A 23973-nucleotide genomic window follows, 5' to 3' on the forward strand; every position below is an offset into this window, starting at 1 on the left:
AGCAATTAACTTTCAAACGTTATAGATTGAATACTAAATTTTAGATGTTATTATAAAATAACATTAAATGTTAGATTTTGTTACAAAATTGTAAATTTAACAAATCTAACGAATTCTCATAAAAAAAACTAACAATAAGTTTTAGAAATATAATATCTATTATTAAAAAATTGTTTTAAAAGAATGTAGTGACATTTTTAAAGCTACTCAAAAATTCAAAAATTGTCTGATATGTCCGGTGGTATTGAGAGGTTTCACTTTTGTCTTCTTTTGAGTGGTAAATAATTGGATATTACCGATTTTATTTTTGTGAATTTTCTTTTATAATAGTTTGGATTGTTACAAAGTAGAGTCGTTTAGTAAGATCCATTTTTGTGAATTTAGAAGAAAAAAAGTGGTTTTTACTTTACTCCGCATTGTTAGTTAACTCGTGAGTAACAAAGAGTTCAATGTTTGATATACAAGGGACTAGCAAATTAGTAAGAACAAAAAGAATGCTTCTCAACATATCTCAACACAACAATACAAAACCTACCAGATTATGAAGAAAGCTTCACGACTCCATCAAAATTTACAAAGTCCCTCTGTAGGCGTCATACCGTTCATCGTATCGCATCTACCTTGATATGAGGATCTGTATCTTTTACATATCTACTGTTTATGGCTGATTCCAAGCAATTGTTCTGAACTTTCCTTGATATGGGGTTTTTCTAGGCTTGTTCTCGCTACCTTGCTTCTGAACGATGATAGTGAAAAAAATGAACGTGGTGCTGCAAAAGTATGTTCCAGTTTTAGTATGCCATTACTAGTACATACCATGAATTCAACATGTCAGAAAATAAATCAAAAGCTTCTTCCAGATATGCAGAATAGATTGTCCAATGGTATTGACGTTCAAAAAGGTTTTGAAATACTATATAAATAGTGCTAGCTTCATTTCATATGAGCTTTTCGGGAAATAGATTCACAGTGACAACAAGAAGAGGATTGGCAATTGTTCGACACAAATTATTTCCAAGAAAGAAATATGGGACAACTAGATTAGCATTGATAAGGTGTCACCTTTTATGGTGCTTCCTGACATTTGATCTTCCCTTAATCTGAAGTTCGCAGGTGCTGCTGGAATGGAGGTACGTATGGATTGAACTGCAAGGTACCATTAATGATTCTAATTTCTGGGGTTCCTATATGAAACAAAGAAACAGGGAAATTGCAACAAGGAAAAGAAACAAGCACCATCAAACTATACTATAAAAGTAGAAAATCCGGAGCAATTTCAAGTCAAACTCAATATTGATAAAAGTAACTTCTACAATTCGATTTCATAACAAGTTAAAACAATTGTGCGTTCATCAATTTGACACTTATCTACAGTTGAAGAGGGCATAAAAACAAACTATAGCTTTACAAGAAAGGGAAGATATTCTATAGAAGTAGAAATTCTGAAGTGATCTTTTGTTAGAATAATAATTATTGAACCATGCATGCAATCAATAAATATCCAAAATACCAGGGCCGGCTCTGGGTATTTTTTGGCCCAGGGCGAAATAAAAGAAATGGGCCTCTATTTATGTTCTTTATTTTTTGGCTCAGGGCGAAATAAAAGAAATGGGCCTCTATTTATGTGATATTAACATGCATAGCTTAGATATTACTATGGAAAATATTATGGGCCCTGGGCGGATGCCCCTCCTGCCCCGGCCCAGGGCCGGCCCTGCAAAATACTTGACAGATAAAAATAATTATGAATGCATTAAGTAGAACAAGGTAATTACCGTATAAGGGAAAAATGGGAATTACCTTGATCGTTGAACAATTCACCTTCATTGAAGCCATCATCAGAAGGGTGGCCCTGCGGAAATCCCATTCTTGATTACCTCAAGTTTTCAGATGATCGATTGGCAAGATCTCTGCCATCCTCCGTGTCATCATCTCCTTCAGAAGTTTTAGCAGATATCCAGTCCACCAAACTGTCTGTCCCACGGCTTTTTCGTCCAAATTTCAACAACCTTTTGAACCCTTTTGTCACATCCTTCCGTGGCTGATTATGGGTTGCATTAGCAACAAGAAATGGTTTCTGGACACTTCCCCATTTCTTCCTCATTCGAGCAGCATCCGCTCCTGTTTGATCAAGTGAGTAAGAATTCCCAGATGCAGGGCTCCCAATCGGGGAATCCATGGAGGCATCAATATCTGAAGTTTCATGGGGATAAGAATACAGATGATGCTCCAGGACACAGGACTTTCTCCAGGTGACTCCCGAAAGGATACAGCACTATGGAATGTAGTGAGCACTGCAGCGGGCAGTTCAGCAACTGAATTAGGGTCCACCTGAGAAAGAGACCTCATGGAATCACCATTCTCGGATCCAGAGTTATCCAGTTTGTCAGATGCCTGGCTCAGTCTTGATCTTCCATTTTCCATGTCAGCAGAATCAACAGCCATATTTTCAAGCTCATCCTCCTTATCTTTGTTGGTTATATCCATTGAATCATCTGCTTCAAATGCTAGCTCATCAGACTCTTCATCATTTGGAATCTCAGATGCCTCTAATGCTTTGAAGTTTTCAAAATGAGCTCCAGCACCAGAACCTATACCATTACCTTTCCATAGGAAAGGCTTTGCTTCCGCATTCTTCAAAGATTTGTCATTGAAGCTCTGCTCGGTCTGTTCTTTATCAAATTTCTTAGGTTCCAAAGCAATGTCAACAGAATTCAAGGTAGGCACATCTGACAATTCCAAATGACCAGCAGAGCTTTTCCTATTTGACTGAGACCGTCGAGACTGTTCATCCTCGCAAAGAGATATCTTCATTGTTACTCTTGCTCCGAGCATATTTTCTCACTTGTAAATAGCTGTTCATCTTGCCAGCTCCAGAAGTGGGCTTTGCATTTTCTTTTCTGAGATCAGAAAAGTTGGGAACTGATTGCGCAAGAGGATTTTCAGATTGCGTTCTTCGCCTTCCGAAACTGGGATTTGAAAGTTTGGCTGCTGACCGTGGAACTGTAACTGCTGTGGTGCGAGGAGTGGATAAAGACACGTTTCTATTAGGCAAAACCTTCTTAGTGTTGGAGCTCCTAGAACCATCAAATAAAGATGCCTCATTATATGATCTATCCTGTTCATAGTACTGATGATCAGGAAACTCAGAAAGATCTGCATCTTCTTCGCTCTGGATTGAACTTATTGGATGCTGCCAAATGCATAATAACAAATATTCAATCAGAAGTTTTTTCTGATTTTCAAAACTTAAAAAAGGAAGGTCATATACGAGTTATGAATTTTAGCATTTATTTCCCAAAAACATAACTGTAAAAGGAGATACCTGCAATCGTAGATTGAATGACCTCCCTTTCTCTGCTTGTTGACGAGCACTAGAAATAGAAGCCTGTCTATCAAAGCCAGAAAACTTGGCCATCATCTCAGTTCTGTTTTGCTCAAGGATATCCTGCATAGCCTTCAATTTGGCTTCCATCTCACCCCTTTTAGAACTACATTCTTCCCTCAGCTTTGCATCTCTTTTGCACACACCTTTCATAAATTTCCTCTATAATCAACTGAAAAGCTGACACTAGAGAAATTCCGCCTCAAACCATCAGCGTAGTCCTCTTTATTGACCATCTTTGTAGGAGTACAAAATTTAGCAATATTGCTCTCCATCGGTTCAGGTATCGAGTTTTGTCAGTCAACTGTGCAGGAGATGCATCTAAGGCCACAGGTTCTTGTACTGTGAGCTTCCCCCTTGTTCAATCTGCTCGTCAGCAGGCTTGCTTCTCCTTGCAGAACTGAATTGATAACCAGGAGCCCAAAGTTTGTTCTCTGCAAAAAGCTTTTCAAGTTCATTTGCCTTCATTTTTAACTCGTCATTCAGCTCCTGGTTTCCCCTAGTCTGCCTTATCCTCGGAGTTTGATCTACTGGAACCACTGGGGCACTTGAACTCTCTTCACTCTCAGGAACCTTTCTACCAGGAACAGACTTGCTATTTGCACTACCATGTGACTTCTTGCTCGGTTCAGAACCTACTGGAACCTGTTTCTTGAACTTAATTTTATGCACTCCAGAATCCTCAATTTTGCTCATTTGCTTCTCAGATGATGCCAAGTCTTCCATTCCCACTTCCTCAATTTCCCCATTAAAAGATTTCAACTGTGGCTGAGTGAACTGATAACCTTCACTGCCTTTATACTGACCCTCCGTTTTTAGTCCAATACCACCTTCAAACTGGAGCAAAAATGTTTGGGAGTGGACTGGAGCCCTAAGACACACTTGTGCTACTGATTCGTCTTTACCTTGAACCTCCATTCTATTCTTCAATCCCTCAGGTGTGGCATCCCCACTCCAACCTGCAACTGATTAGTGGGATGGTTTATAACTCCAACAATCGCAGCTTTATTAGGAAAAACTCCAGAATGCACCTCCAAACCTCCCCTCTCTCTAGTTATGAGACCCCTAACCTTCTCTTGAGAAACCACTTGATCACCCAACTCACCCTGTTCAGACTTACCTGTAAAAGACTGATATTGGATGTTCTGTGATCCTAATTGATCCTTCCGACTTATCCACCCCTTCAACCCCACACCCTCTTCTTTCTCCAGAAGGTTACTGACCTGTGATTGCACTTCTTCCTGATCTTTCAACCCAGAATCATCAGCTTTATTAGGAGCATTCCTAGGTTTAACTTTAATTGAACTAACCTTGTCAGTCAAGCCCTTCATGTCTTTTTGTTCCTTATCAACGGATAAACCTTGATACACTAAAGATGAGAAGGATGTGCTCAAAGGGCTATCTGTGTTACCATCTTTCTTATCATTACCCAAGTCGATGCTCATGTCAGTTGCACCACTCCATCTTCTTAACACAGCCTTTTCAGCAATTGCCGGCACAGATGAAACGTCAGATGAAAGTCTTTTCAGTTCGACAGATTTGCCAACAGCGATGGGTTTGCCTCCAGAACCTGAGGTCTCCTTCCGTTTGTTCTCGAAGAGGTTGATTCTGTCCTGCACACTAAGCTGCCTAGACGGTTGACTGATTTGACTAGTTGATGACTCAGTCACCCCTTCCTCTTTGTTCTCTTCTTCCTTGTTTTCAACTAGGGAACGCTGTTGTGAGGTACTTGGAGGCTTTGGTTGTTGACATGTGGCTAGTTTTGATTGGTCAATATGGTGCTGGGTCTGCATAGTGTTTGGTTGTATCTGTTCTTGGTGCTTATTTTGGCAAGGTCGGTGGAGCCTGCTATTGACATGGGACACATTTTGGTCTTCATCGGGGTCATCGATTGACATGTCAGATCCCCACGAGGCTCGAACCACCTGATCATTAACACCTGACTGAATCAGTTCTGGTCTTCTCTGGCACAATGATATGAATTTGGTGCAAACCTCACTGCACAAGTGTAACCCCCTAGACCCGGCCTATGCGTTTCGACTAAGTCTAGTGGATCACATTATGATTATTAAAGACATTTTTCGAAACCGTTATTCCATCAATATAAAATCACATTATAAATAACATGAAATTATAAACAAATTATACTATCAAAATCCAACTCGTAAATATAGTACCAATAAATAATAATTTAATTTAAAACACGTCTTCAAATTCAATATCACAATAAACCGAGCAGTATTAGCAAAAGAGTTATCATTATAAAATCCGATATTTTAAAATAAGGTCCATGTCACCAAAATAAAGTCAACTTGCCAGATAAAAACATTACAATTTGATTTACTTCAAGAGATATGTTGATCCTCCAAGTGCTCGTACCAAGGTATCTAACCAACAGTATCTGAAAGGGGAAAACATTTTCAAAAGGTGAGCTAGGCTCAGTGTGTCCCAACATTTCCATAAAATCACAATAGGTACAAATCATAGTCCAGAAATCTCACAAATTCGTAAAAGAGTTTAACTTTTTGAAAATCATAGTTTAAACCCTTTTCTGGTACACCATCAGTAGTTGCCAAAATTATTTTCCATATAGCTTACTTTATGCACATAGCAAAAAGAAAGCCGACTTAAGGATAGGCTCTGAAGCTTGTATCCTTAAGCCCAAGTCAATAAGTCCATATAGCTTACCCTAAGCACACAGCAAAGGAAAGCCGACCTAATGAAACATCTTGGGGCCCTCAAGAGTCACATTAGGCCCAGTTAGCTTGATCAGAGCTATTCCATCGTATTTCAATTCCAAAATTCAATTGCACCGTGACATAAATTCCATCAATCCAAAAACATGGTAATCATATACCATTTCAAAACAAAAATTAGATAGCAGCCATATTCCATAAATTGTCACATTAAATTGGTGCATCCATAAAACAATAGCCAATGAATTCGGTGTACCACATATTAAAACCAATAAAACATTTCAATAATAAGCAGGGAACACACCTCGACAATAGGTTCAAATAGCAAATTTACTGATTGCTGGTTTCACCACGCTCTGCTACAAATTTTCGAACGGGTGAATACTGGCACACGTGGTTTAACTGATCTAGAAGAGCTGGGTCGAGCTGTCGAACGATCCGGAGAGTCTCTTGTACCTTCAAATAATAATAATCTATCAGTCCCAAATCCTATTTAATTGTTCAAAGCTAGTCTTCTTAAGTATATAAGCATTTTTCGAGTTTGACTATCAATTTGGGGTATTTCGAGTCTGAATTTGGCCAAACGGATTGCGGAAACGGAATCAGGACGTCGAAAAATATAAAGTATGACTTTTCGGAAATTCAGATTCTTGGTCAAAGTCAAAGTCAACCACTTTGACCGTCGATTTGGAGACCTTCGGGTTTGAATTTGGCGAAACGGACTGCGGAAATGGATTTGGCACGTCGAAAACTATCAGGATAGGTATACTCGGAAAGATTTACGGTCGTTTAAGGGTCGGTCAAAGCCATTTTAAGTTTTAGTCAAAGAAAGTCAACGGTCAACGGTCAACGGTCAACGGTCAACGGTCGGGTCGGGTCAACAGTCGGGTCGGGTCAACCCGGTTCAGACCGGTCAAACCGGTTCAGACCGGTCAAACCGGTTCGAACCGGTCAAACTGGTTCAAAACTGGTCAAACCGGTTTTCCAGCAGCTCACTCTCCCTGTGGTGGCGCGTGCGGCGCGTGAACAGTGCCACGGTGTCGGAAAATTCCCGGAAAAATTTCTAAAAATTATTTTGAGCGATTTCGAGATACTTACAACGATCGGTTCAAATTTTTGAACGACGGAGAGCTCGTATTTCAACTCGGCCGAATCTTTGACTGCTCCACCTCCTCACGCGCCGCCGTCGACGGCGAACAAGGTTGACACCGGCCGACTCGCAACGACACAAGGAACACGATGGTGCAGGAGGTGTCGTAAACGGAACAACGATCGGCGGTGAATTTAAGTTTTTCCCGATGATAGAGCTAAAAAAAACGACGATGCTTTGGCTGAAAATTCCCGACGTTTGGCAGCGTTTCACTTCAATTAATTTGAAGGGTTTGTTCCTCGCTTGATGATGAACACAACGGTGGTTTCAATTTTACGATTGGACGTCGAACGGCGTCGGAATCGGCTTTGAAGTAGAGTGCGGGAGGAGGAATTTCACAATTGTTTTCTGTTTTGAAAACAGAAAACCATTCATACGTTTATATTAAATTTTCTGCCGACACTAAAAGGAGTAATGCAGGGCTTGGTCCCTGAATTTCCTTTAACTTCTAAAATGGCCTACAATTTTGAAAACTTCCGATTTAATCCTCAAATTTTGCCAAATTACTTAATTAAATTTTTTTTTCTCTAAATTTTATTCCGGGTTGTTACAACAAGTATTAAAATTATTCACATGAGAATTATTATTACCAAAAAAAATACTAACATATCTAGCTAAGTTCCAATGCCTAGTTTGTCATTAACAATAAGGACAAACTTAATAGCTAAATATCAGACTGCTTGTGAAGATATTGATAGAAACTTGACCAACCCTTTTTAACATGAGGGGCCCGATACAAGAGTGTCATCTTTTAACAATTCAATCACTTTCAGTCCTTCACCCGAGTAGGGTTTTCACAAAATAATCCACTTGTAAAGGAAACTCAATGCTCTCAAACAAAGTATTCAAAAGAAAACAAATAATCAAGAGAAATTTGACTAAATCTCTAAGTCTCAACGGTGACTTGTGAAGATATTGATAGAAACTTGACCAGCCCTTTTTAACATGAGGGGCCCGATACAAGAGTGTCATCTTTTAACAATTCAATCACTTTCAGTCCTTCACCCGAGTAGGGTTTTCACAAAATAATCCACTTGTAAAGGAAACTCAATGCTCTCAAACAAAGTATTCAAAAGAAAACAAATAATCAAGAGAAATTTGACTAAATCTCTAAGTCTCAACGGTGACTACGGACAAACTGAAGTTGTGTTCAGCTTCAGTTGGCATTGATCGAGGTGTTAAGACAGATTAAAATCAATCTTCAAGTGGGAGATTGTTGGTCAAACTTGCAGGTGCATCCTTTGTTGAAATTGGTTGTCAAGCCAACAACCCAATTGACGGTGCATCCTTTGTTGAAAATAAGGAAAGTCAATTAAATGAATTAGTTTGTAGAAATAGAATGGGAGGCTTCTGCATCTATAAATAGCTCACCCCAACAGGTTCTTTATCAATCCAAGTGAGAAACACAAAAAGAAAAACTTAGAGAGGAAAACTTTAGTGAGAGAAAATTGAGAGCAATTTTCATGGTGTAATTGAGTTGTGAGTGTTTTTTGTAAACACCTGTAAATTTTCTCCCTTTAGTAAAAGATCTGTAGCAGTCTGGAGACGTAGGCAAAATTGGTCGAACTCCGTTATCAATTTCGTGTGTTATTATTCCGTTTTTATTTCGCATTCTCAATAATATGGTATCAAGAGTTTTTGGTGGTGAATTTTGTCAGTTTTTCTGCGAGGTTACTATTCACGTGAATAATAAAATTTGGTCGGCGATAGGAGTTTGTCGACGGAGGTGTTCTGATACACGGTGGTTCGCAGCAATTGTCAAAAACGATGCAAAAGAATCTATATTCGAGTGGGAGCGATGGCTGCAGACGAAAAGAAAGTGAAAATTGAGAAGTTCGATAGTGCGGACTTTAGCTTTTGGAAGATGCAGATTGAAGATTTTCTGTACCGGAAAAAGCTATATCAACCTCTCTCAAAAAGCAACCAGAGGGCATGGAGGATGAAGATTGGGCTCTTCTCGACAGACAAGCCCTCGACGTTATCTCGCAATGTTGCTTTCAACATAGCAAAGGAAAAGACCACGGTCAGTCTTATGGAAGCTCTCTCCAGTATGTATGAGAAGCCATCGGCCTCAAATAAAATTCACTTGATAAGACGATTATTCAATTTGCGGATGGCGAAAGGGGCATCAGTGACTCAATACCTAAATGAACTCAACACAATCACAACCCAGTTGACTTCCGTGAAAATTGAATTCGATAAAAGTTCGAGCTTTAATTCTCTTATCTTTTTGATAAGATTTGAAGGTCTCTTTAAAAACCTCCTTCTTGATTAATGGAGCTTGTAAAGAAGCTTCTTAATCATCGGAAGGAGGAAAAGAGTGCCTTATAATTTCATTGAAGAAAATAAGAATTACAACCTTGGAAAGAAAAATCCAAGTAGAACCCTTACAACAATTCTTGAGCCTTAAAACCGAACTATAGAAGTCAACAACATAATAATCAACCTATACCAGCCTTTGCTAGAGCATCGGCATCCATATTAGCTGTCCTTGCAATCCATCTAACAACCCCCCCCCGACAGTTTTAAGACACTCAACAATATCTCTAACAATGAAACCATAAACAGCTGGACATGAGACAACCTTATTGATCCAGTCTACTGCAACTCTGCTATCACTCTCTATGATCAACCTATCTTTAATTCTCTTATCATCTCTACTAGACAGTTTGACCAACAAAATTTCAACAAATGATGCACCTGCAAGTGCGATATCATTTTATTTGTCTTTTCTGGAAGAATCTAGCACATACAATCATTTTATCTGATCTCTTCTGGAAGATGGGATTTTTAAACTTGAAAAGATTATTTGAGCTCAAAATTCGACGGACATGTTAACAAAGACAGTGACTACGGACAAACTGAAGTTGTGTTCAGCTTTAGTTGTCATGCTATAGTAACAAGAACAGAAATGTTGTTGCATTGATTGAGATGTGAAGACAGATTAAAATCAGACTTCAAGTGGGAGATTGTTGGTCAAACTTGCAGGTGTATCCTTTGTTGAAATTTTATTGGTCAAACTGTCTGTAGAGATGATAAGAGAATTAAAGCTTGAACTTCATCATCGAATTCAATTTTCACGGAACTCATCTAGGTTGTGATTGTGTTGAGTTCATTTAAGTATTGAGTCACTGATGCCTCTTCCGCCATCCGCAAATTGAATAATCATCTCATCAAGTGAACTTTGTTTGAGGCCGATGGCTTCTCATACATACTGGAGAAAGCCGCCATAAGACCGATCGTGGTCTTTTCCTTTGCTATGTTGAAAGCAACATTGCGGGATAACGTTAGTATGATAACTCCAATGGCTTGTCTGTCGAAAAGAGCCCAATCTTCATCGTCCATGCCCTCTGGTTGTCTTCCTGAGAGAAGTTGATATAGCTTTTTCTGGTATAGAAAATCTTCAATCTGTATCTTCTAAAAACCAAAGTCTGCACCATTTAATTTCTCAATTTTCACTTTCTCTTCGTCTGCAGCGATCGTTCCCACTCGAATCTAGCTTCTTTTGGATTGTTTCTGACAATTCCAGCGAACCACCGTGTAGTAAAACACCTCTGTTGACAAACTTGTATCGTCGACCAAATTTTACTATTCATGTGAATAGTAACCTCGAAGAAAAACTGACAAAATTCACCAACAAAAGCTCTTGATATCAGTTGTTGAGAAATTAAACGAATAATTTCCCTATAACCAGATTAGTGAGAATGCGAAATAAAAGAGGAATAATAACACATGAAATAGATAACGGAATTCGACTAATTTTGCATACGTCTCCAGACTGCTGCAGATCTTTTACTAAAGAGAGAAAATTTACAGGTGTTTACAAAAAACACTCACAACTCACAACCCAATTACTCCTTGAAAATTGCTCTCAATTTTCTCTCACTAAAGCTTTTCTTTTTGTGTTTCTTACTTGGATTGATAAAGAACCTGTTGGGCTGAGCTATTTATAGATGTAGAAGTCCCTCGTTCTATTTCTACCAACTAATTCATTTAATTGTCTTTTCGTTGAAAACATTTTGATATTTCGATATAACAAATTATGGAATATTGAATTTTAAGATTTCACAATCATTTTTAAAGAATATTCAATTCAATTATTCGAATATCAAAATATTGCTTAAAGTTTTTCAAAGATTAATTTCAATCCTTACTAGAGTGTAAAATTGTGTTTTAAATTTAAAATATTTTTTGAAACAATTTTACAAAGTATTTCGAACCAAAATCGAGCCAAAAACTAATTTTCCAAAGGGATGTGTGGATGCACTCCATGATGCATCAATGCGCACCCATTTCGAATGCATTTTGTGTACCGATGCACAAGCCATGCATCGGTGCACTCTTGAATATTTTGAAACATCGAATGCATTTTGTATACTGATACACAGACCATGCATCGATGCACTCTCGACTCTTTGAAACATCGAATGTAATTAGTGTACCGATGCACCCCTAGTGTACTGATGCACTAAGTCTTATAAAGGTCGAAATATTTGAATTTTACACATAGTATACCGATGCACCTTGGCTATGCATCCATGCACACACGCTCTCAACTGTTTTATTTAATTGTTTTCACACAATAACGACTCTATTGACTTCACCAATAATCTCTAACGTTCAGAAGTGATCCAATGTGTATTTAAACAAGCTTATGAGCCATTGATCAACAACAATTAAGAAGAGAAGTTAGATAATCAAAGAGAAAGCATCAAACCTCAAATTTGAGCATTTCAAGCCAAATTTTCATTTAATATTCATTTCAAGAACACTTATTGTGCTCAATTGTATTCATTTTTTAGTATTCTTTTTTTGTTCTAGAATTATACACACATCTTACCTTGTGAGGTTTTTTTGTAAGTTTGCAAATTTGTGTATTTCTCTTTGGGAGAGAGTGTTCTCAAGAATTTGTGATATAATTCTTGAGGGAAATGTAAGGTTACTCTTTGTCCTTAAAAGAAAAAACAAATTAATGAATTTGTTGGAAAATCCTTAGTGTGGATAGTTAAGGTAGTGGACGTAGACTTTGGTTGAGAAAGTCGAATCACTCTAAATTGTTGTGCAAATATTTCAATTTTCTACAAAAGCTTCCACCAAAATTTTTATTGTCAATTCACTCCCTCTTGATTATTTCGTCGATCGATTAACTCAACACTTTCCTTATTTTCAACAAAGGATGCGCCGTCAATTGGGTTGTTGGCTTGGCAACCAATTTCAACAAAAGATGCACCAACAAGTTTGACCAACAAAATTTCAACAAATAATGCACCTGCAAGTTTAACGAACAAAATTTCAACAAATGATGCACCTGCAATTTTGGCCAATAATCTTCCACTTGAAGACTGATTTTAATATGTCTTCACACCTCGATCAATGCAACAACATTTCTGGTCTTGTTACTCTAGCATGTCAACTGAAGCTGAATACAACTTCAATTTGTCCGTAGTCACCGTCTTTATTACCATGTCTGCCGGATTTTGAGCTCCACTAATCTTTTCAAGTTTCAAAATCTCATCTTCCAGAAGAGACCGGATAAAATGATATCGCAATTGTATGTGCTTCATCCTGGAATGAAAAGATGGATTTTTCACTAGATAGATAGCACTTTGACTGACGCAATACAAGACATTGTTTTCTTGTTTATTGCCTAACATTTCCAAGAAACTTTGGAGCCAAACCATCTCCTTGCTAGTTTCCGTAACAGTGACATATTCTATTTCAGTTGTGGGGAGAGCAACTATATTCTGTAGTTGAGAAACCAACTCACTACGGTGCCTCCTAGAATAGACATACCCTGTAGTGCTCCTTCTGATGTCAACATTTCTGGCCAAGTCAACATCTACATAGTCTATCAGTTGGATTGATCCTATATGTGAGAATATCCTACGTAGATCAGCTGATAAAAGAATGATAATAATAATACAGCTGTGGAAAGCGAAGGCAATTAGGAAAGCAACTGAAATTTTCTTTTCGTTGGTTTGGTCTAGCAAAGGAAGATTGATTCTAGAAAGTGACTGCAAAACAATTGTGGAATGGATCTAGTCTCCCTCTTCTACCCCTGTGTATTTTAGTAATCTAATTAAGGATGAGTTTTTTGTATTGTCTAGGAAGTTGGTAGTGAAGTTTATTTCTAGGGGTTGTATTAAGGAGGCTGATAAGTTAACCAAAGAAGGGGTTGGTTGACTGGGTAACTTTATTGAGGATGTTTTTTTGGCTTTTTTAGGGGATATAGTCTTATCTATTGTAATGTGGAGGCTTATTGTTGTATGAATTTTATATTAATAAAATGAGGTACTCTTTTCCTCCTTCCACTAGTTGGTCCTTACCTCTTAAAAAGGGTCAATTATGAAAGGGGTTTTTAATGAGACCTTCAACTTTTATAAAAAAAAATATTAATAATACAAATGAGATATCATTTTAGGACACCAAAATAGGTTCAAGGTTACCTTCAACTAAAAACAAGGTAATATTTCATTTTCAAAACAGCTTGGCAATTAGATGATGGTTTAACTAGATAACTTTTCAACCTCTAACCTAGCATAGTTAGCTAGCCCCACAACAAGGAGAGTAAAACCATGCTACAATGAAAAACATAAAATGAAAATGAAAACCTTAACAGATTGAATCTACCATGGTTGATGCTTGACACACATATCAACCAGGGTCGGCTCTAAGGAGGAGCACCCTGAGCAACCGCTCAGGACCCCCAATTTTTTGTATTCATAATTAGGGCCTCTAATTTTTATATTTAAAATTAAGGCCCTAATTTTTATAATTTCATGAAATTTTAATTTTTAACTCTTTTTTCCATTTCTCTTACTAATTCATCCAATTTTGAATTAAATTTAACCAATTTTTTATATTTATAAATAAGGCCCCTACTTTTTATAAATTCATAAAATGTTTAATTTTTTACCTCCTTTTTCAATTTCTCTTATTTATTCATTCAATTTTGAATTAAATTTAATCATTTTTCTTTTCTTTTCTTTTTTCAAATCTTACTCTTCAATTTATTAAATATTCTTTAATTTTTAGTGTTCTTCATTCTCAATCTAACAATAGAATAATATATAATTCTTTTGTTATTGATTCAAAATCAAGCAATGTATCATACATGCATTCAATTTTTTATATTTATTCCCTTTTAGATGTATTTAAGGTGTTTTCTTAATAAAATAAAAAAAATTATAAAATTTAATCATTTTTCTATGATTTATTTATGTAATATTGAATTAATTGTTCAAAGTAATGAAATATACTTTCATTTTATAAAGGCATATTTTTTAATTTTCGCTCGGGGCCCCGAAAATGTCTGGGACAGCTCTAGTATCAACTCAGATTGAGCAGTGAAATGGTACAAGAGAAGGAAAACTTGAACTGACATTTTATTCTACATCAAGCAGCTCATTTTCGCTCCTATTCAGAACACGGACTGAAGGTTCATGTTATGTGTAATTTCAATACTTGAATGAAAAATGTATGCACACCATTAAATCCTTTACACTATGTTTCAAAGGAACTGAAAACAAAATTTGTTTGATCTAATGGCAAGGATTGTCCACCTTATTTCTTATATTTCAGGCAAGTCACTAGTTAACACAATTTCCCATATACCTTTCCTTCTTAATGACCAAAATCCAACAGATAAAACAAAGGCACTCAAAAACTGAGAGCGAACCAAAAGAAATATTGTCCCATCTCATATTGTTTTTGTCAGAAATTAGATCCCTAAATTAAGTAGATTATGTAATCTGGTAGGGTATTTGTGGATGTATTTTATTAGTTAGGATCCCTAATTTTAGGGAATTATATTTATTCCTAAAATAGTCTCTTGCCTAGTTTAGTAGTTTCCTAAGATAATGCAGTAATTTGTATATTTAAATGTGTAAGTCTCCTACATGAAAATATGAGCATGAGTTACAGAAATCTCTTGCTTTGACATAGTATCAGACCTATAGGTTCCGTTTTTTGGGTCCTGTTATATACAGTTTAGCCGCATCTTTTAGCAATCGTCTTCTGTTTAGAGTGTAAGTTATCTATCCAACAAAAAGTATGGGTGATGTGGCTGTTGATTCTAACAATACTGAAACTGTTCAAGGGCACCATAAGTGAGGGAAGTCACCCTAATCAATTAGTGACTTACAAAGCATATAAGCCGCCTATAGATTAAATGGGAAAAATTACCTTAAATGGTCCCAATTGGTTCGAACTTTCCTAAAAGGAAGAGATAAGCTCAGTCGTCTCCTAAGAACTAGCTCTAAGGAAAGAGATCCTAGGTTCGAGGTTTGGGATGAACAAGACTCTATAGTGATGTCATGGCTAAGGAATTCAATGGTGTTTGAGATCAGTGACACTTGCATGTTCCTTCGGACAACCCATGAGATATGGGAGGTTGTAAAACAAATCTATTCAAAGGTTCAAGATGATGCCCAAATATATGAAATCAAGAGCAAGATTTCATCCACCAAAGGATGCAAATCATTTACAGAGTATTCTAGCCTGTTGCAGAATCTCTGGCAAGAAATGGATCACTATCACTGCATTCAAATGAGTTGCAGTGAGATGCAACAATCCTTAAGAGGTTTGTTGAACGATAGAAATTATGATTTTTTTGCTGAACTAAATATAGAATTTGATGCAGTGAGAGTCCAGATACTAGTAATGGAAGACCTACCCTCACTAAATGAAACCATTGTTATCCTTCGTGCTGAGGAAGGAAGAAGAGGAGTGATAGTGATTGAAAACAGTTAAGTAGAGAGTTCAGCCTTAGTCACTAGGGCAGTAACTGAGGAACCAACACACCTGGAACAGTAAATATTGAAGCTAGGCCAGAAGCAACAAGAACAGGAAACACAGACTCTTTATGGTGTACTTATTGCAAGAAGCCTTGCCACACTAAAGAGAAATGTTGGAGGTTACATGGGAAGCCTCAGTGAGCAAGTATGAATTTCACAAAGAGAGGAGGTTCATCAAGAGGACATGGCAGAGCTTATACAACCAAACAAGTGGTTAAGGAATCTGAAGAACAATTTGTTGAGTTCAACAGAGAAGTAGAAAAACTAAATAATCTACTGGGATACTTAGAAAAACCTTCCTTTACAAATAAATGCAACTTGGTCTTCTTGGGTATATCCTCTTCCTTTTCTTAGGATTCTAATTCCATAAAGTCATCCAACTACATACCTACCCAAAATTCCTGGATAATTGACTCAGAAGCACAGACCATATGACCAATTCCTCACTCAAATTTCTCACCTACACACCCTGTCCCAACAATAAAAAATCAAAGTTGCAGATGGTACCATGATAATTGTTGTTGGCCAAGGAGATATTACCATAAGTAAAGTACTTAAAATTGTCCTACATGTACAAAATTATTTATTAGCCTCTATTCAAAAGCTCATCAAAGATACTAACTGCAGTGTTTTGTTTCATCTTACGCAATGCATTTTTCAGAAACAAGAAACGAAGACGATGTGTTAGGATTTGCGGAAGCTCGAATCGACAACCGAAAACGTTCGCCAAGAGGAGTCGGGATTGTTTTTGTGTTTAGAGAGTAAGGAGATTGAAAGATAGAAAATTTGCACAGCGATTTATAGTGGTTCGACTTCTCAACCAAATCTACATCCACTACCTTAGCTCCTCACCAAAGATTTTCCAACAAATTCACTAACTTGTTCTTTCTTTTCACAGGACAAAAGATAACCTTTACAGCGCCCTAGTTTTTACAGGATAAACTAGAACTTTTCCCCTAGCTTTTCACGGGCTAAGCTAGAACCAAAACCCCTTTACAATGAAAGGAAAATGTAAACAAGAAAACCTCTCTGAGGTGGGTGTTTACAAGATTGAGCTCACAATAACAAAATATTTACAAGAGAAAGATGAAATAAGATTGAAAAACTCTTCTCTTGTGTTTGATTGCTTAGATAGTTATTCTCTATCTTCTTCAAGTGTCCTTAGCTTGTATTTATAGCTTGAAATGAGTTTGAAGTCGTATATAGCCGTTGGGGATGATTTTTCTACTCAAAAAGGCTGCCCATAACAGAGTGTATCAGTACACTATCAAAGTGTATCGGTACAACCGTTGGGCTGTGTGAACAGTGAGTGCATCGGTACACTATAGCAGTGCATCGGTACACCTTTTACATTCAATGTTTTTGAGCATCGGTACTGTTCACACAGTAATGATACTATTCACACAATAACGATATTGTTCATTAAAAACAATTTTGTGCTCAATTCCAAATTAAATGGACTTTGAATTATCTTTGAAAACTTTCAATAAATTCAATTTAAGTCCAAAAACATTTTGCCATAAATTGTTATATCAAAACATAGTTCAACAGGATGATTGTGCGTGCTAGCGAAGTAAACGGCCTAACTACCTTGAAGACCCTAGTTGACCAGTTAGAGTCTTGAACACCCAACCATTGTCTCTTTTATCATAATCTACAGCCAATAAAGACCAAATTTGGCTACACCATTTTCACCTTGGTCACCCACCTTTTAAAGTTTTAAAGATTATGTTTCGCTCTTTGTTTAAATCCTTAAATGTTGAAGAATTTCATTGCGAAGTATGTTAAAGTAGTCTTTTTACTCTTATTCATAGTGATGTATGGGGTCTTCCACTATTCCTAACATAATTGGGGCTAGGTGGTTTTTGTCATTTATAGACGAATGTACTCGGGTTTACAAGGATCTTCCTATTAAAACAATCAGACAATGCTAAAGACTACTTTAACCAAGTCTTATCCCCTTACTTAGAAAAGGTATCATACATGAATCTTCTTGTGTAAATACTCCCCCAACAAAATGGTGTAGCAGAAAGGAAGAATGGACATATCCTTACCACAACAAGAGCCCTTCTATATCAAAACAAAGTTCCTAAACAATACTGGGGAGAGGTTGTGTTCTCTGACACTTACATGATAAACATACTACCCACTAAAATTCTTGAATCCAAAAGTCCCCTTCAAGTCCTCACAAGATTCTTTCCAAATTTCGACCCATCACTTAGCCTAAAACCTAGAATATTTGGGTTTGTTGCTTTTGTTTATATACATTCTCAAGGTCAGGTAAGCTTGATCAAAGGGCATTAAAATGCATATTTATTGGCTACTCTTCCACTCAAAACGGCTACAAGTGCTATCACCCACCTACAAGGAAATACTACACCTCTGTTGGTGTTACTTTTGTGGAAAAAGAAAGTTATTTTATTGTTCCTTATCTTCAGGGGATATAATTTAGGGAAGATAAGGATGCATATTTTTTTCTACTTCAGCCTCTCATTGATTTCCCTACACCTATATATTCTGAACAAATCCAGCAAACACAAATTGCCCTTACTCCAACTTCTCCACAACCAGAACACAATACACTAGAGCCAAACACCCAAGAAGCTACTCGTCCCCTACTCATCTACTCAAGGAAGAAGGCACTTATGCAGATTCAATCATCCCCTTCTCCTGCTTATATACAATCTGAGGTACATTCTGAAACTCATCCTGATCAAAATGATACTGAATATTATCTGTCTACTTCTGATTTTGAATTTCCCATTGCTATTAGAAAAGGAAAAAGAACCCGTTCGAAAAAAACATCTTTTATACTTGTTCGTGACCTACAAAAACTGATCTCCCAATCACATTCTTCCTCACCAGTCTAAACGTCATTACCATTCCTAAGACTGTATCTGAGGCATTAGAGAATGAGAATTGGAAAAAGGCTATGAAAGATGAAATGGAAGCATTGGAGAAGAATAAAACATGGGACTTAGTTAAGTTGCCAAAAAGGAAGAAAAAATGGGTTGCAGATGGGTGTTTACAGTCAAGTACAAGTCAGATGGCTCCATAGAAAGGTACAAAACAAGGGTCGTGGCAAAGGGCTAATCTCAAACCTATAGGATAAACTACCTTAAAACATTTGCCCCTATTGCAAAGATGAATACAGTGAGAGTTCTATTGTCCTTAGCAGCTATTCAAGTATGGATTTTCAACATTTTGACATTAAGAATGTCTTCTTACATGGAGATCTTGAAGAGGAAGTGTACATGGTTATACCACCTGGATTTGGTCCAAATACTGGACAGGCAGTTTGCAGATTGAAAAAAGTCCTATACGGACTAAAGTAGTCCCCCAAGAGCTTGGTTTGGGAGGTTACTAAAGTGATGCTGAGTCAACGCTTTAAACAGAGCCAAGGTGATCGCACTTTGTTTTTGAAACACTCTCTTTCAGGGGGAGTGACTGCACTTTTGGAGCATGTAGATGACATAATTGTTACAGGAAATGATTCTGAAGGAATCGACAGTCTAAAGAAGTGTCTTATAAAGTAATTTGAAGTGAAGGAACTTGGAAGATTAAAATACTTCCTTGGTATTGAAGTGGCACACGCAATGGATTTTTATATCTCAACAAAAGTATACTCTGGATTTGTTAAAGGAGATTGGAAAACTAAGGTGTAGACCAGCAGAAACTCCAATAAAAGTCAATCACAAGCTTGGAGATTCAAAAGATGATGTAGCAGTTGATAAAAGTTCATTACATAGACTTGTGAGAAGGCTTATTTATTTGTCACACACCAGACCAGACATAGCATATGTTGTTAGAGTTGTGAGCCAGTTCCATGAATAATCCTAAAGAACCACATCTAAGGGGTGTGACTCAAATTTTGCAGTAGTTGAAGGGCACACAAGGAAAAAGAATTTTGTTTAAAAGAGGAAATTTAACTCTTGAAGCATACACTGATGCAAACTATGCAGGATCCATAGTTCATAGAAGGTCAACCTCAGGATACTGCACTTTCTTTGGAGGAAACTTAGTTACTTGGAGGAGCAAAAAACATAATATTGTGGCTAGATCCAATGCATAAGTTGAATTTTGAGCTATGGCTCTGAGAATTTGTGAGTTATTATGGCTAAAGATTATTTTAGAGGATTTGAAGGTCAAATGGAATGGATCAATGAAGCTATACTGTGATACCAAGGGACTATTCTGGCAAGTATTTTCAGAAGTTGATAAGCAAGCTGAGGATGGAAGACATCCATTCCCCAACTTGAGGGGGGTGTCAGAAATTAGATCCCTAAATTAAGTAGATTATGTAATATGGTAGGATATCTATGGATGTATTTATTAGCTATGATCCCTAACTTTAGGAATTACATTTATTCCTAAAAACAATCACTTACCTAGTTGAGTAGTTTCATAAGATGAGACAATATTTTATATATTTAAATATGTAAGTCTCCTACATGAAAATAGGAGCGTGAATTACAGATATCTCTTGTGTTTGATAGTTCTCATGCCAAGGTTGAAAAATCAAGAATCGGTTTCCAAGTTCAACTCCAGTGATATGCAGTACAAAACTAGCAAATGATGGCATTTACCCTGAAGGACGTAGCGACATGAAGAAAAGAGTCTCACCCTATCTAAGAGACAATAAACCATATGTACCCTAGGCAACATGAAAAATAGCATACTCGAGAGGCAGACAAATATGAGCAGACACGAGATCTCGCTGAAAAGGATTTCTAGAGTCCTTACTTCAAGCGATAAGCACCAAATTGATCTGCAAATTGTTGGAGTTCGGATAAAGTGTCAGGATTAAAACCAGCTGCAGATGAACGAGCAAAAGTTGTTGCCAAATCCTACTGAACTGCAATAAGGCGTACATCAATAGCCCTTAAAAGCTCCTTCCTGTGTAAATAGGAAATACAACCACCATATCAGAAAGCAATGGTGATGAAGCCAATGAAATATCAATAGTCCTTAAAAGCTCCTTCGAATGGTGATGAAGTATTTTTGGACAATCCGAGCAACACTATTTATCATAAAGCAATGGTGATGAAGCCAATGAAATATCCAGTTGTCCCAATATAAGTTGCTTTTGTATGAAGTATTTTTGGACACACTGAGCAACTCCATTTCCACAAGTAACAAATGCAATAACACATGTAATATCAAATAATGTTCACTTTCGACACATAAAATTCATTGATTGTTGGAGGAACTAATCCCTTCCATGCCTAAAGCAGGTGAAATGTGGTAGCAGGCATAAAGTTTCAACAGAAATCAACCTACCAGGTTCAAAAGAATGTACATGCAGCAGTATATGATGTCACAATCATCCAAAGTTTAAATTAATCATAATTTAGCCAAAAAACTTATGCCATCACAGATCCGAAAAAAATCTAAAATGACAAACAGAATTACTTTGTTGCATCAGCAGCAGCCATCATTCCTGCATTGTCCCCACCTGTCAAAAATTATCCAAAAAGGCAAAAACTCAGTCAGTTTTCAACAATGACTTGCGACAGCGATACAACCCTATCAAACAAGATGTCTGGCTTGAGATTTTACCTACCCAAAAATGCATTAGTATTTATGACACAAATAAATAAATAAACTTAATATTCAGTGGCAGAACTTAGTAACTCACCCTCATTTTACATTGAACACTCCCACCCCTGGCATTCCTGGTGCTCCCTAGGACCTCAAGGAATAACTGCAATTCCTTTACCACTGAGGTCTCATGGTTCATGCACTATGATTATTGTATAGATGTAAAAAAAATCAATTTTTCTATATCCACATGGTTAATGCATTTGGTGATATGATACACTTTAAACTTGTCCACAATTTAATAACGCCCTTTAATTTGCTTCAAAAAGAATACAAAGAAGGGAGTCACAAATGAAAACAACTTGATTCTACATTGAAAACAGAAAAGAGCAATAAAACTATTAAAATGAAACCATTTATGATGTAAAAAAACAAAAACCACCTAATGCACCAGAAGGCTGCTCTCCCACCCCTGAAACATAAGGGTTCCCAGATTCAGTATATTATAAAGTAAATTGCACCAAATTAACAAAGCAAACCTTCTCCTATATATATAGATAAGGACATTAATACCTGAGAATATATTCTTCGAGCTGCTTCCAACTGAGACATCTCTGCATCCAACGTGTTCACCAACTCCAACACCTCCGGTGTACTAACAAACCGCACAAACCTGGAAACAAGTGCCAATCATATCAAAGTTCAAAGCCAAAAATCCTCATATGAATTGACAAGAAAAGACGCAATTGTAGAACATCTCTAACCTCTCTATTGTTCCTTTTGTGAACCAAGTCTTGGCATTTTTATGTTTTTCAACTTCAAGCTTAATTGATTGAAGTGACAGTGCAACCTGTTTTTCTGCCACCTTTAAATGAGTAACAAAAGGCTTTACTAACCCAGAAGCAAGCTTTTTTGTGTTTCCATCACTTGAAACAAACAATTCGCATCTGCCCATAGAGAGAAACATAGCAAAAGTTATAAATAAGAATGCAATTAGGACAAATATAGAAAGTCATAGATCAATATCCTCACCTTGAACGCTTTGGTGACAACTGGAACACCGCATAATCAATAAGCCAATCAGACTTCATCTTTTCTTGATCAAAATTCCCAAGTCTTACACTTCATATAGGCAAATATACTTCTGCGGAGAACAAGTAGCCAATGAGTCATAAATAGCAGAAATTCAATTTGTAAAACTTCAAAGCTCAAAGCAACAATGCAGATTCTGGAGTAGAAAAACATCAAAAATAAATAAAAAGATGAATACCAGAAATCCTTAAAAATGCTAAATAAGATTATATTATCTAATAATTTCAGTTACATTTAAAATTTGAACTTATTAACCCTACATGTGCAAATCAAGCAACGAAACCAATACCATAATGATTAAAATTTGAAATGAGAAACATACATTTACACTAACTACAAAACTGGAGTAAAAAGCTAGAAACCCCGAAAAACGTTTAAGAAAAGAAACATGCCGACTAATTTTAGATCAAAACTTAGCCAAAAATAATAATGGATCTCAATCCAGAAACTCAGATGAAAACCAGAAATGCACCTGGGAAAACATAAACTCTTGGGACCAATAGAGAAATCCATTCTTCACAAACATAAATCATCAGATACGAACCCAGATCTGAACTATAAGTACAAAATAAAATGCAACATATTGCACAAAAACCCAAGATAAAAAAATTCCAAATGCAGGCACAAAGAAAATCAAAACAAAAACCACCCACTTACACAAAAACATAACTAAACTTCATTTGAAGTGAGAATGGGATCGAGTGTTGGATCTGTTGATAAACAAAGAGATAACTTTTACAAGGAGAAAGAAAGATAGACGGTGAGATCTTGGAGTAGTAATCGGATCCCAAGAATCAAGTCTCAAATGGGTACCAGCATTTGGTGTTTTTTCTTTTTCCTTTATGTAGTAGTTCTAAATTAGGGAAGCTAAAGAATTTAAGGTGTTTAGATTGAAGAATAACCACAGAAAGACAAGATGGTTTTTTATTTACTCATTTCTCCAATGGCAATCTTTCTTTTTTCTATGGTGACTTTGTTGGCTCTCTCTGCCCCTAGAAAAGATACAGGGGGGAGAGAGAGAGGCTACATCGTTTCGGACAAGTCTTTGAGATTTTGACACACACTAATGATTTTTTTTGAAAAAAAATGTTTCTATATTTACAATAAAGGGCTTCGGTTTTGTCATACTAAATTACAATATTCTCCTTTTAGTTTTAGCGGATTCATTATTTGAATTTTCTAGTTTACGTTTAACAATATCTGAATTTTCTTTGTTGTTGTTTTTAAATAATTAGATCAGATCTAAAATATAAATTTTAAAAGATATCCAAAAGAGACCATTTATCCATATATAATTTCATGTTAATACTGTTA

The 23973-nt window shown here is 36.7% G+C and overlaps 1 pseudogene; it reads right to left on the reverse strand.

Annotated features, from left to right (window-relative positions):
• Positions 1-456: 456 nt before the first annotated feature.
• LOC120216992 lies at positions 457-23389 on the reverse strand (annotated as a pseudogene).
• Between the last annotated feature and the right edge of the window lie 584 nt (positions 23390-23973).

The sequence above is a fragment of the Hibiscus syriacus genome, unplaced genomic scaffold, assembly GCF_006381635.1.
Source record: "Hibiscus syriacus cultivar Baekdansim isolate YM2019G1 unplaced genomic scaffold, ASM638163v2 tig00110174_pilon, whole genome shotgun sequence".
NCBI classification, from domain to species: Eukaryota; Viridiplantae; Streptophyta; class Magnoliopsida; order Malvales; family Malvaceae; genus Hibiscus; species Hibiscus syriacus.